The sequence below is a fragment of the Schistocerca cancellata genome, chromosome 6 (assembly GCF_023864275.1).
Source record: "Schistocerca cancellata isolate TAMUIC-IGC-003103 chromosome 6, iqSchCanc2.1, whole genome shotgun sequence".
Classification (NCBI taxonomy): domain Eukaryota; kingdom Metazoa; phylum Arthropoda; class Insecta; order Orthoptera; family Acrididae; genus Schistocerca; species Schistocerca cancellata.
In genome coordinates, this window is record NC_064631.1 from 314,462,131 (window position 1) to 314,476,895 (window position 14,765).

Here is a 14,765-nt window from a genome sequence, read left to right on the forward strand (position 1 = left end):
AAAATCAAATGTGCAGAATATAGTCGTATTTACTAGATAATTTGTGATGTGAGTGTACAGTGACTTGTTCCATATCATTAAGATTTATCATGCAAAATGATCCATGGAAGATGAAACTAACTAACTAATCCACCTTCTAGTTAGCCAGTCGTTAAAATATTTTATTGTCTCTTGGAATCTACCCTTAGCTGTCAGATTCCTGGGACCATTACTGTAATCGCATCATTGTTTTCTACATAACAAAGTAAAATGGTTACCACATGTCGCAATTATACCTGAAACAAGAACTTTGTTGCACAATAAGATATCAGAGGTCACCTGCGTCTGTAAACACAACTGCCGTTTGCGTACAATTCTACAAAGCAACTGGTTAAAAGAAGTGCCAAACGCCAGTGATTGCCAAAACGACGTAATAGTAGCAGCTTCATTCATCAGTCGGACTGTTCTACAAGAATAATGGGCTTGTCATAACAATGAAAGTTTAAGAATTAGCGAATAAAAACATAATTCATCTACAAAGGCTTTATCACACTTACAGGTAATGTTGACAAGGATAGGAAGGCTGTCAGCTGTGGCCTTACAGTAGGATCCATCCTGATATGTGCCCGAAATAATTGAAAAAAAAACTAAATCAAGACGACCGGTTACCCTTCGGAATACACATGCCAGTCTGTTTAAAACAGTTTAACACATTCGGTTTATCCCTAGTGTACAATATTGTTTTGCATATAAGTTGTTTTAACACTGTAATAGGCTAGAGCTATATTGTCCATTTATTTCTCACTACCAGTCGCTGCACAGACTATATACACCACACACACTTTACTTCAGAATTAGTCGTAGACATTCAATCAGCTGGCGTCTAGACAATAACCATGGTCTTTTGAGGTTATTTATTACAGTTTTCCGTTTTATTGTCAGCACTTCTTTACATACAGATGGCAGCAGTATCTCGTATATAAGGTGTAAAAGACCAATGCGTTGGCGGAGCTGTATTTGTACCCAGGTGACTCCCGTGTAAAGGTTTGCAACGTGATTGTGGCCACACACAGGTGTTAACAGATTTTGAGCGCGGAATGGTAGTTGGAGCTAGATGCATGGGATATTCCATTTTGTAAATCGTTAGGGAATTCAATATTCCTCTATTTCGTAAATCGTTAGGGAATTCAATATTCCGCTATCAACAGTGTCAAGAGTGTGCCGAGGATACAACATTTCAGGCATTACTACTCATCACGGACAACGAGTCGTCGACAGCCTTCACTTAACGATCGAGAGCAGCGGAATTTGCAGGGATTTCAGCACCGTCAGTGGGTTTTATTGTCTTTCTATGAAACAAAAAGTCTTTTTTACTACTTATAAACATACAAACTTGAGTTTTTAAGACAGTACTTACATCTTTGAGAAACAGATATTTTTTTTAACATATTATGTTACTACATGCTGCAGATTTCCTGGATTTTTGTGCTGTTTAATGCAGTCGTTTTGTTTCACATATCGCTGCACTCAAACGTCTATCACACTACACCAACCCATAAACACCTCAAACCGCCACTTCTCAATGCACAAACACACACTCACAAACACACACACACGCACGCGTACACACCCACACCCACCGACACACACACACACACACACACACACACACACACACACACACACACACACACAGATTGAAAACTCCAGCCCAGAAAACATTCAACTGGTCAGCTGTTCGCCATCTTGTTTCCATAGTTTGTACATACTGATAGTGAAGTTAATTAATGCAGGTCTTTGTAGCGAAGGTAACGGGAAACCAGAAAAAGGAAGTGAAATGCATACCAAAACAAACACACACACACACACACACACACACAGACTTTTCCACATACTATTATTCAGTTAATGGTAGACATAACCACAACATGAACAGTGGTAAAATTTCGAAGTAAATAACTGTTCCACATTAATTCTATATGGTTGCTGATGACAAACTGAAACAAAATCACTGCCTTAAATAACATAAGAATCCAGGAAATCCACAGTATGTTGTAACAAGGTATATATACAAAACTTTGTGTTTTTTAAATACGCAAATACTGTCTAAAACAAAACCAATTTATGGGTGTGCGATACAACTAGTAGAAAATATTTTTTCTGTTTTATAGAAAGACAATAAAAAATCACTGATGGTAGTGAAACTACGGCGAAACATGTTTCGGAAATACAAAGAAAAACAAAGATTGCATTTTGTTCAAGGCACACACTCTCCAATAACAAATCTACTCTAATGACAACCTGCTTGCAAGTGTCTTTGTAACGTCGTCGATTATTCACTTGCGTTTACAGCACACCCGTATCCAGTCCTATTGTCCATTCCCTGTAACCCACTCATGAAGCATGTCGTCGTTTTCTACTGACATTCCCAACCGCTAATCGTTGCTGTTAGAGTGCCATGATTCGAGCTCTGATCTGGAGACACACTAAAGCGGCCATTGATTACGCCGGAGCTGAGGGCATAGCGCTTATGACGGCTGCTTCCCTGGCTGATTTCTATGCTCCTCTCGAACTTGCAGATGGAAATTTAAACGAACCCTGATTGCCTCTGGCAGGCTCGCCTAATAACACGCGCAGCTTTCCGCCCGCAGAATGTTCCGGCCGGCAAGGCCTCTGATTTCTCTCTCTCTCTCTCTCTCTCTCTCTCTCTGTCTCCCTCACGCTTTCTCCCTGTCTCTATCCCTCGCCACTAACACCAAACAAATGACCTCTCTGAATGAAAGTGAGGCTGGCGAGCAGATTGTTTTCTGGGCAGACGAAAACTAATTCTGCCGAAGTGCGGCGTGCAGTTTCTTCGCATCAGCACTTCGGACGGCTATAAAATTTAAATTAGCTCGCTGTACCCCCGCCGCTATCTCAGCGTCTGCTTGTAGCACTGCTCTCCTAAAACACTGCGCAAGAGCACTTCCTTAGTTTCCCGTTTAATGAAAGGGGTTCTATCTAAATTAATATCTTTGGGAAACCTCTACTTTACGACTCTGGAGTTTAAGTTAAATTTCGAAGAGATTCTTTGAGGAGAATAAACAAAGATACAGTAAAATGTTACGTTCACGACGCTTTAGGAGTGACTGACAGCCTCAAATGTCCTGTCAATTCAATGAAGCATCGGGCAAAACTAGAGAAACAAATCTTTCTTGTAACAGGTCTGTTGACAGTATCATCGTACTCTTATTTGTGCCCGTTGCTGATTCATGCTTCTATAGTGTAACCATTGCACATTTTTCTGTAGATGTGTTACTCGTCGAATTTCTTGATAGACTGTAACTGTCAAAGTAGTCGTCGAGCGCGGTCGGATGCTTGGCATCCGGGTGAATTTGGCATCTCAAAGCTTCAGTATGTCACCATTTTAGTCCTAGCTTGTAAAAAAAATGGTAAAAAATAAAAAAAATCACACTCCATGAAACGAATATCGATATGAGAATGATAAAAAACTATCTTCGTAGCATCCGGATAATCTACTATTTATCGCGTCAGAAGTAAATTGATACATCCGTAACACCCTACGTCAAAGGAAGTCAAGAAAAGAAAAAATTAAATACACACGATGATCAACCAATATTTTGTTTTGTTTACCAGACACTACGAGCGCCATTAGTGATGATGCGATGGGGTCCTTCCTTACTCCTGTTTCAGAACATAAACTATGAGGTTATTTTTTTCTAGTATGTAAAGTTTTCAGAACCCTGCATTTCTACCATCAGATCCGTGTATGCACGTCATATAATTGTGTAGCAGAAGCCATTCATGGCCGCCTTCGTCCACATTTGCGTTTGTTTGAGTTTATTTAAATTATCTTGGTTAATACTGACCATGTTTGCAGACATACTTCCTCAGTTGCTTCTTCCCTTATGTTTATCATGTAGGCGAGAACAACAGTGGACGTCTCAAACACTATTACATCCTGTCCTAGAACATAGTTATAGACAATCGTGTTGCATGTCATTTTGCTTACTACTGAACACCTGCATCCATTAGGTAACAAAGATGCAAATGATTTAGGTTTCATTTTTCTTATTTCTTTTCTTACTTCTTATTGTTGCACCTCCAGTATCCACATATAGGTAAGCCACTAACGAAGAAAACTACTACCATAACTACTGCTACAACAACGACGACGTTTTGTAGCACGGAGAAAGTAACTTACAGTTTCAGTGCAGTTAGAAAAGCTAAGAAGTCAAAACTAAAATCAGTAGTACATTGAAAGAACAATCTACTTCTTGTTTAAACTAATTAACACTACAGTGATATATGGCCTACTAAACTGTTCGTCATCTCATTCAGATAACAATTGTTTCATAGTAACGTCAGGCTCGTAACGCAACCACTCATACTAAACGACATTTTTGTTTATGCTAATAAGTTTCAATCCCACATCGGATGCTGTAACATATGTTCTTTGATTTTCTTTGAGAATGCTGTATGTTTGTTTGTTGACCCAATTATTTGTCATCTTTCAGTGTTTGAATGTAAAATTGTTTAGAACTAAAAGACGTGTAACACAGATCGTAACGTTCTTAGCTGTATCGCCCCATACTGAAAGGGTTAGTTGTTGCCCAAACGTTGTACGTAGTCATGTAGACAAAGTGAGTGACTTCGCGAGGGGGTCGCGCTTATCATGACGCTAGCGCGCGCGTAGCGAGCCTTTCCGAGCAAGTGGCGTTTGTGGTCTGAAGAGACGAGTCAGCTGATATACACGAGGCGAGCAGCTGCTTTTGAACAGCAGAAAGTGATGTCACTACTGCCCAGAATCATTAATTATGGCCCTGAATGAATTATAAGTACAGACTATCGGTATTGATTGCCAGAGACAAGAACAACGTGATAGTGATACCGGTACGATTTAAGCTTGCACAACACAACATACACTGAGAGTCGAAGAAACTGATACACCTGACTAATATCGTGTAGGGCACCTGCGAGCACGCAGAAGTGCCGCAAGACGACGTGGCATGGACTCGGCTAATGTCTGAAGTAGTGCTGCAGGGAATTTAAACCATGATTCCCTTAGGGCTGTCCATAAGATCATACGAGTACGAGGGGATGGAAATCTCTTCTGAACAGTACATTGCAAGGCATCTGATATATGCGCAATAATGTTCACCTCTGGGGAGTTTGGTGGACAGGAGATGTGTTTAAACTCAGAAGAGTGCTCAGGAGCACTCTGTAGAAATTCTGGACGCGTGGGGAGTCACATTGTCCTATTGGAATTCTCCAATGGACATGAATGGATGCAGGTGATCAGACAGGATACTTACGTATGTGTCACCTTTAACAGTCGTATCTAGACGTATCAAGGAGCCCACATCACTCCAACTGCACACGCCCCACACCATTACAGAACCTCCACCAGCTTGATCAGCCCCCTGCCGACATGCAAGATCCATGGATTCATGAGTTTGTCTCCACCTTCGTACACGTCCATTCGCTCGATATAATGTCAAACGGGACTCATCCGACCAGCAATATGTTTCCAGTCATCAACAGTCCAATATCGGTCTTGACGGGACTAGGCGAGGCTTAAAGCTTTGTGCCACGCAGTCATCAAGTGTATAAGAATGGGCCTTCGGTTCTGAAAGCCCATATCGATGATGTTTCATTGAATAGTTCGCACGCTGACACTTGTTGATGGCGCAGCATTGAAATCTGCAGCAATTTGTGGAAGGGTTGCACTTTTGTCACCTTGAACGATTCTCTTCAGTCGTCGTTGGTCCCGTTCTTGCAGGATCTCCACCAGGCGCAACGATGTCGGACATTTGATGTTTTACCGGGTTCCTGATATTCACTGTAGGCTCGTAAAATGATTACACTGGAAAATCCTCCCTTCATCGCTACCTCGGTGATGCTGTGTCCCATCGCTCGTACGTCAACTGTAACACCAAGGTCAAACTCACTTAAATCTTGATAACGTGCCATTTTAACAGACACTTGTCTCATATAGGCGTTGCCGACAGTAGCGCCATATTCAGCCCCTTTGCATATCTCCGTATGTGCATATGCATGCCTATACCAATTTCTTCTGCGCTTCAGTGTAACACGAGACAACTGGAGTTATTTGTTCGACAGCACTATCACAGAACAGTTGTCTAGGTTTAGCCGAGTTTGTATCAACATGTAGTTCAAGTCTGATACGTGAACTCACATGAGCCTGTCTTTGTCATGAATTTTACTCACAACATTTGAAATGCTGTTAAGTGTATAGGAGAAAAGTGTTTACTTGTAAAGAGAAGTAAAGCTAAATTCATGTACTACTTCTTCACAGCACTGAATGAGAAAACGATCGTAAAGACACTTCATTTCGTAAAGTAGCGATCACTTAGGGGCACCTGAGATGCTAAACATTTTTTAATGGCTTGAAATTTGCTCTTTCCTCAATGTACATATTCAGCTATCGCAAAATCGTATCAGAGAGCCCGATGTAGTGATTTTGCGTCATAGAGTTTAAGGTGAGTCTCTGCCCTGAAACCTCAATTTTTTATAATGTTTTGATCGCTATTTCACGTCCTTGAAGTGTTTACTGTTCCACCCGACAACAATTTGGCTGTATTCGAATTAAACGTACGTTAAGAACTATTTGAAATGTGGAGTGTGCGAGAGAACGTGGCACACTGACAGCCACCAAAATGGTATCTCTCTGTCAAGACTTGCATCTGATGCTCAACTGACAAGACGCGATGATGGCAAGACTCAAAACGCAAATGAAAGTTTGCACAGTGTCATCTGGTCCAAGTGTCCAAAAAAATTAGAAAAAAGGTACTTTTGGGTTTTGCAGAAGCTGTTTCTCAGTTTAACACAGGTTGTTTGAAGACTGAAGAATACAGGAGTCCCTGCACTCCTTTATCACCATGCCAGAAGAAGATCTGCTTGTCTAGAAATCGGTGACGGATCAAACAGTCCATACGATGTTGCCTGTAGAATAAGAAATTCAAGAAAAAGCCTACAGTGGTCTTAAAATTACAATAAGATGAAAATTCTTACAGGAGCTGGAACGGAAACATATGGTGCTGCTGAATTTTAAAGGCTGTGTGTCTTGTTCTAGCATTCTTTTTGAACTACATTTTTAAAATCCACATCCCGTGACTTTGTTGATCTAATTTTCGTGCCAACATTTTTCTTACAAATATTAACCAGTCGCAAAGCAATTTCTGCAGGAGGTAATCTTCAGGTATCTGCATAAATCTAGTTTGTCTATTTTGTTATCATATGCACGTACTGATAATTAAAGAAAACTTAGACACGTGAAAAACATATTGAATATTTTCCATACAATAAATGCATAGGACTGCAGAACTGTCTTCTGAATGTACCAAAAAAACTGGAATGTCCAAACTGAGGTATGGGTACCAAAAGTGGGTTTTCAAAAATACCACTAAAATCATTTTAAAACTTCAAAACTCAAAATCTTTTGAAGTTATGTACCTCAAAGATTGCGTATTGCTGCATTTTTATGTGATAAACGATATTAGAATTTGTTTGAAATCAGAAAATTAGAAAAAAAGATAAGAGTTTTGGGCGGAATCTCCGCTTAAATCTGACCCCCATTTCAGCTAAAGTAAATGCAGTTCTTTCCAAAAACAAAGAATGAACTAAGTGTAAAGTTTTAAAGAAATATTTCCTAACGATAGTTATTACAGGTGTAAATGATAACGATGAAAACACGTTTCGCTCGTGTCGTATGGCTTTGTAAAATGATAGCCTTCCCTTAGTCTTTATCAGATTGTGTTAGGCAATGGTTATGACGCACTGAACACTGTAGCAGCAAGCACGACTTGGTTTGTGAATGTATTAGTGTCGGCTAAACTTGAATGTACAGTTTATGGAGTGTGCTAAAGCCATATTTGGCAAAATTAACACTTGATGTAACTTGACTTCACGTATGGCGGTCATTGAACGTTAACTACTTTCTCGTTTCACACAGATACTGGATTCTTAAATGTTTATAATTAATAGAGTACAGTGAATGAAACCGAATACAGATACTGTGAAGACTAAGTGTCTATGTCTGTCACACATCTCTGGCGACAGTTATCGTATATTGCGGTGTTTTTATGCGATAAGCAGTATAAGCGTATATCTTAATCAAAAATAATGATTCATATATCATTTTCAAGATTTTGTTCACCATTAATGACGAAAAATACACAGTTAGTTTAAAGTTACTGTTTTCGTTGAAAAACATTATTTTGGAAGATTTTTGTAAAGCCATTGTAAAAGTTGCCATCTACTAACAGTTTAATAACTTGAGTACAAAGTACTAACGTTCCACAATAATTTATTACTTCATTATGAATGGAGGAGGAGGAAGAAATCTATGGAATGTGGGTGTGGAACAATTACAGACTTCTTTCTTCCCCTCCGTTTATTCAGTGTATTCGTCACATTCACCTGTTTTTCCATATGACGTAGTAGACTGTGCCATAGGCAGTGCCATTAGTCTCTTGTAGAACATTTCTGTTTTATACACTCTAGCAGTTTTAATGTTTGAATATGCTGTAGTATAAGTTTTATTTGTTCAGAGTCTCTTTAGGTATTACATTGTGCTTGTGTTTTATAAAGTTATTGTCATAAAATGTCACTTATTTTTACACGGCATTCTTTATACAGATATGAATTCTCGTTGAAGTTGTGTGGACTACCTATTTATCATTAAGTTATCTAAAAGTGACCTAAGAACCCGAAAGCCGGCTGGTAACGAACTAACATATTATTGTATAACAATAGTACCTTGTATTCAAGTTATTAATATGTCTACATTCCTCCAAGAACAGGCGGAATATTACGTAAATATATTGACAATTAGTTTAAGTGACGTGTTCGACAGCTGTTTTTGTGGCCTAGATTTATGCGATTTCGACCATGAAGGAAGGCACCATTTATTGACACTGTATTTTTACTGTTAGGCATAACAGCGGATGGAGTTGCTTGCCTTCTTTGAGAAAGCGTTATATACTATATTACATCAACGTTCATCATCACAGGTAAGTATAGTTCATAACTTAATTAATTTAACTTTTAATTCATCATTACTTTACTGCGTTTGGAACGTTTCGTCACACTTCTCCTAATCTGAATACCGTTAAACTGCAACAAAATTCCTAAATATCGTTAGTGTAGTTACGATAGTTTTATTACCACTACATTCAATGCCACAGAAATAAATGAACAAAACGTTTCGCATTTCTCTTCGACTATGAGTGTACAACAGTTACTGAATATGTCATTTCTAATTTGTTGCATGGAGATCCAATGGTTTACCTCAGTTCCGAACCTGTCCAAATTGAAGAAATAAATAATGTTCAATTGTACCCCATAATTTTTTAAACTCTTTAAATCCGTCTGTTTTACCACCTCACCAATTACTTTAAAAATTGTATTATTACATTAATTTCAAATCTCAACGCTAATCTAGCTTTAATTAATGTTATAAGATTAGTGCTGACTGGCATAAGTGAGACCATCATCACTGCTAATTTCACTGACTCCGATAAAACCCTGCTCATACCCCACATTAACTTCACGCCTTGTTATCCAGCCATGTCTTTTGAAATGATAAGACAAAAATTCCGAATAAAAGTAGCCTTCGCTACGACCATTAACTCAGGTAAGGTCAAACGCTTCAAAAGGCAGGACTGTACTGACCAGAACCTGTTTTATCCCATGGACAGTTATACACGTCTTTCTCACGAGTTTGCACATCACATGATATTTCTGTTTGTTCAAATGTCTCTAAGCAATATGGGATTTAAAATCTGAGGTCATCAGTCCCCTGGACTTAGAACTACTTAAACCTAACAAATCTAAGGACATCACACACATCCATGCCCGAGGCTGGATTCGAGCCTGCGATCGTAGCAGCAGCATGGTTCCGGACTGAAGCACCTAGAACCGCTCGGCCACAGCGGCCGGCTATTTATGTTTGTACTAAAGACACATGCAACCACAAAGTTAACGACGATCACATTATAAGAGCTAACATTCTTTTCAAAGAGGTTTAGTAAATTAAAGAAATTTAGTAAAATAAAATTCAGCTGACAAAGACAATATCTGCTTTTTATATGTTGGTATTTTTTACAGTGAGACTAGCAGTTATTACCACTGTTCAAAATATAACATTTTTATTAATAAATGGCTACTTGCATTTACTTATTTCTCCAATACTATATTACTTACTGGTGACTGATCAGGATACAGGGTGAATTATTTGCACGGTTCATCTAGTATTAATTTAAATCAGTTTAGCCTCAGGCTGTGGTTAAAGAGAACTTTAACACATTGGTATTCAGCATTCCACTAAAGTAAAATGAAAAGAGCCGTTACAGGCTCCCTTGATGCAGGAAGCGAAGTGTGGGTTTTGCTGCTTTCTGAGACTACACGCAGTAATCTCGGCAGGGCGGTGGGCGGGTGGGCTTTTACGGCACAACTCTCGACCACAGGCAGCTCCTGCCGTGGCAGCCTCTCGGTTTTTTTTTTTCCTTTTGTATCCTTCCCCTCAGAGAAAGCGATCCGCTTTCACTGATCCGAATCTCTCGCCCCAAGGAACAATTTGCAATGGAAAGGGTATCTCGGAAATTCCACTGATTTCGTTTCACCCTTCCTTAAAGACATCTGCCGAGCGATTTAAATATACAATCTCCTGGGGACGTCACTGAAAGCTAAATCTTAAAGTGCGTAAGAGATGAGAGAATAATTTCTTTGATTGCTCTATCTAGACATCGTTAGCAGTACTGAATCATTCTCCAGATTTTAAAAGTAATCCTTTCAAGCACATATTGCTTGTCTTAATCTCAGAACTACGCGAACGTTGAAAATGTCGTAAGGAAAGTGGAGGTCGGTAAAGGAAAAATAATACAATTTACCTATATACCTGTTCAGAAGAGACAATTCTGCTACAGCATCTCAAAATCATGTATTTGTCCAGGGGCTACGGAAGATGTACGCTTCTTCGCACCGTACATGCAACTGGCTCACAACGCTTTTACTTTAAGAGAGACTACAACATAATGCGGAAAAACTGAGCAAATTTTCATGTAAGAAGTAATCCAAAATCATGATGTAGCTTACAGTCTCCCACTTGAGCCTTCCACTCACGGATTTTGGACAAGTAAAATATTTTTCTGCACATCATGCTCTTATTTTATCCACGACGTGCCGTCTGCTGTGACCGAGCGGTTCTAGGTGCTTCAATCTGGAACCGCGCAACCGCTACGGTCGCAGGTTCGAATCCTGCGTCGGGCATGGATGTGTGTGGTGTCCTTAGGTTAGTTAGGTTCTCCTTCACCCGCTCGCGCGGGCGCTGAAGTGACCGCCTTTTTGCAATTTCGCGCCATACTTATTCCACAAAGGTAACGAGGCGGCGGGAGGGACATGTATTCTCTAGTTGCACCTTTTTCCGATAGCTGCTGCTCAAAGTTCGTCCAAGTCGCACTTCTCTGCCTCTCAGAACAAGTTCAAATAGGTCCGAACACGTTCAGCGATCAGTTTACCGCCTTGCGAGCGCTTACGTCACTTACCAACACGATCAGTCTACCGCCTTGCAAGTGATTACGGCACTTACAAAAACGGTCAGTTACCGCCTGGCGAGCACTTACGAGACTTTGTTCTACTCGTCTACTTCGGAATGTAAGTATTTCTTTTTGTAATTCCCCTATAATTCCTCAATTTTATTGACTCTTCCAATTCTCTAGTGAATGTGCATTACTTTCTACAAATTTTGTAATTCACAAATTGTGTTTTTCTTTCTACTTTAGCACTTGGTCATTTTAAGAAATTTCTGTTGGCAAAAGTAACAATTATTTTTATTTTTTAAAGGGAACGACGAAACCTTACGTCTGATGACACACATAGAATCTTGGCTGAATTGGAGAGAGAGGAAGCAGAGGGGAAAGGTCATGAGGAATCCGTAAATGATGACGTTTCCTATGACCCAGATTATGAACAAGAAGGGACTGAAGACGATATACATCAAAGTGAGTCGGAAATTGATTTGGGAAACGGGGGAGGAAATGACATAGATCAATAGGAGCTACCAACAGATGACATAAGATTTTATATAGGTAAGGATACCAAAAAACCTGTACAAATCACAGACTCTAATTCAACCAAAGGTGGAGTTGATACTGTAGACCTCATGTGCTCCAGAATTTCAACATCAAGAAGACCACAAAGGTCTTGACTTGGCAGGATTAAATTCGTTACGCATTTTTCAATTCAACACAGGTAATATGAAAGAAAAAACGAGAAGACAATTCTTACATGCGTTATCTTTGGAACTGATGAGCGAAAACCTGAAAGAAAGAGCTAAATTGAAGCATTTACCAAAAGATTTCTTAGTTTTTTTGGAAAACTAGAGAGAGAGTGACGTAGTTTATCCAGCTGTGTCAACACCTACAAGGAGAGGAATATGTTATTTGTGTGGCTCAAAAAAGAATATAAAAACGAAGCGAGAATGCGGTGAATGTGGAAGAAACGTCTGTCTACGGCATTCAACCACGACAGTTACGTGCAGTAATTATTGTCAGCCTCAAAACTAAAATGAAATGGATACAGACTGATCAGCATTTTTCATCTGACAGAAATGTTTGTGACGTTTTCAATCAAAAATTCTTTTTTCAAAGCAAAATTAGCTTTTCTTGTGACGAGTTAAGACAGTGAATGATTCTTGTCTTAAGTATTACGGTATATAGTCCCGAAACATTACAATTAAAAAAATGTTCTTATATTCCATTTAGGTATTTCGCTTCCTTTTTGTATTCCTTTGTATATTTTATTGTTAAATAAATAATTTTGATTACAAATGTGTTTGAAATACTGTGCGAGATATCCTATGTCGATATTTTATGGAAATATGACCTTTAAAAACGGAAAATCTCAAGAGAGTGATGAAAACTCTCGCGTGACTATTTCTAGCACGAGCGCATGAAGGTTAAGTAGTTCTACGTTCTAGTGGACTGATGACCTTAGATGTTAAGTCCCATAGTGCTCAGAGCCATTTGAACCATTTTTTATCCACGACATACACTCCTGGAAATTGAAATAAGAACACCGTGAATTCATTGTCCCAGGAAAGGGAAACTTTATTGACACATTCCTGGGGTCAGATACATCACATGATCACACTGACAGAACCACAGGCACATAGACACAGGCAACAGAGCATGCACAATGTCGGCACTAGTACAGTGTATATCCACCATTCGCAGCAATGCAGGCTGCTATTCTCCCATGGAGACGATTGTAGAGATGCTGGATGTAGTCCTGTGGAACGGCTTGCCATACCATTTCCACCTGGCGCCTCAGTTGGACCAGCGTTCGTGCTGGACGTGCAGACCGCGTGAGACGACGCTTCATCCAGTCCCAAACATGCTCAATGAGGGACAGATCCGGAGATCTTGCTGGCCAGGGTAGTTGACTTACACCTTCTAGAGCACGTTGGGTGGCACGGGATACATGCGGACGTGCATTGTCCTGTTGGAACAGCAAGTTCCCTTGCCGGTCTAGGAATGGTAGAACGATGGGTTCGATGACGGTTTGGATGTACCGTGCACTATTCAGTGTCCCCTCGACGATCACCAGTGGTGTACGACCAGTGTAGGAGATCGCTCCCCACACCATGATGCCGGGTGTTGGCCCTGTGTGCCTCGGTCGTATGCAGTCCTGATTGTGGCGCTCACTGTAGCCCAGCTTCATGGAGACGGTTGCGAATGGTCCTCGCCGATACCCCAGGAGCAACAGTGTCCCTAATTTGCTGGGAAGTGGCGGTGCGGTCCCCTACGGCACTGCGTAGGATCCTACGGTCTTGGCGTGCATTCGTGCGTCGCTGCGGTCCGGTCCCAGGTCGACGGGCACGTGCACCTTCCGCCGACCACTGGCGACAACATCGATGTACTGTGGAGACCTCACGCCCCACGTGTTGAGCAATTCGGCGGTACATCCACCCGGCCTCCCGCATGCCCACTATACGCCCTCACTCAAAGTCCGTCAACTGCACATACGGTTCACGTCCACGCTGTCGCGGCATGCTACCAGTGTTAAAGACTGCGATGGAGCTCCGTATGCCACGGCAAACTGGCTGACACTGACGGCGGCGGTGCACAAATGCTGCGCAGCTAGCGCCATTCGACGGCCAACACCGCGGTTCCTGGTGTGTCCGCTGTGCCGTGCGTGTGATCATTACTTATACAGCCCTCTCGCAGTGTCCGGAGCAAGTATGGTGGGTCTGACACACCGGTGTCAATGTGTTCTTTTTTCCATTTCCAGGAGTGTATTTCGATTATCGTACTTGACCTCTCGAGCTGTTTACTACGGTTTTTACATTCCTGGCTGTATTAGTGATATGTATGAGGGCGTGCTGAAAAGGAATACCTCTGAATTTTTTATCCTGTTCTCAATACCTGGTGGAGTACTGCATGCCATACGTATTATTTGGCCGACTTTCCTCCTTCGCTGACGGAAGTTGCAAGTTACTGCCGCTAGAGGTCTCCAAAGTGCAGCGTGTAACATGACAGTATGTAACGTAACTACGTTGGTGTGAGAAACAGCGCGCAGTAATCAAGTTTCGAATTCGAAAAATTCGTCCATACTTGGAGTACCTTCTCCCTCAGCCTGACAATGCCAAACCACGCTGCGAAATTTGCAACAATCCGACGCCTTGGGTTTTCTGTCATCGATCGTCCTCCACACAGTCCCGACTAGGCCTCATCGGATTATCATCTATTTCCAAAACTTAAAGA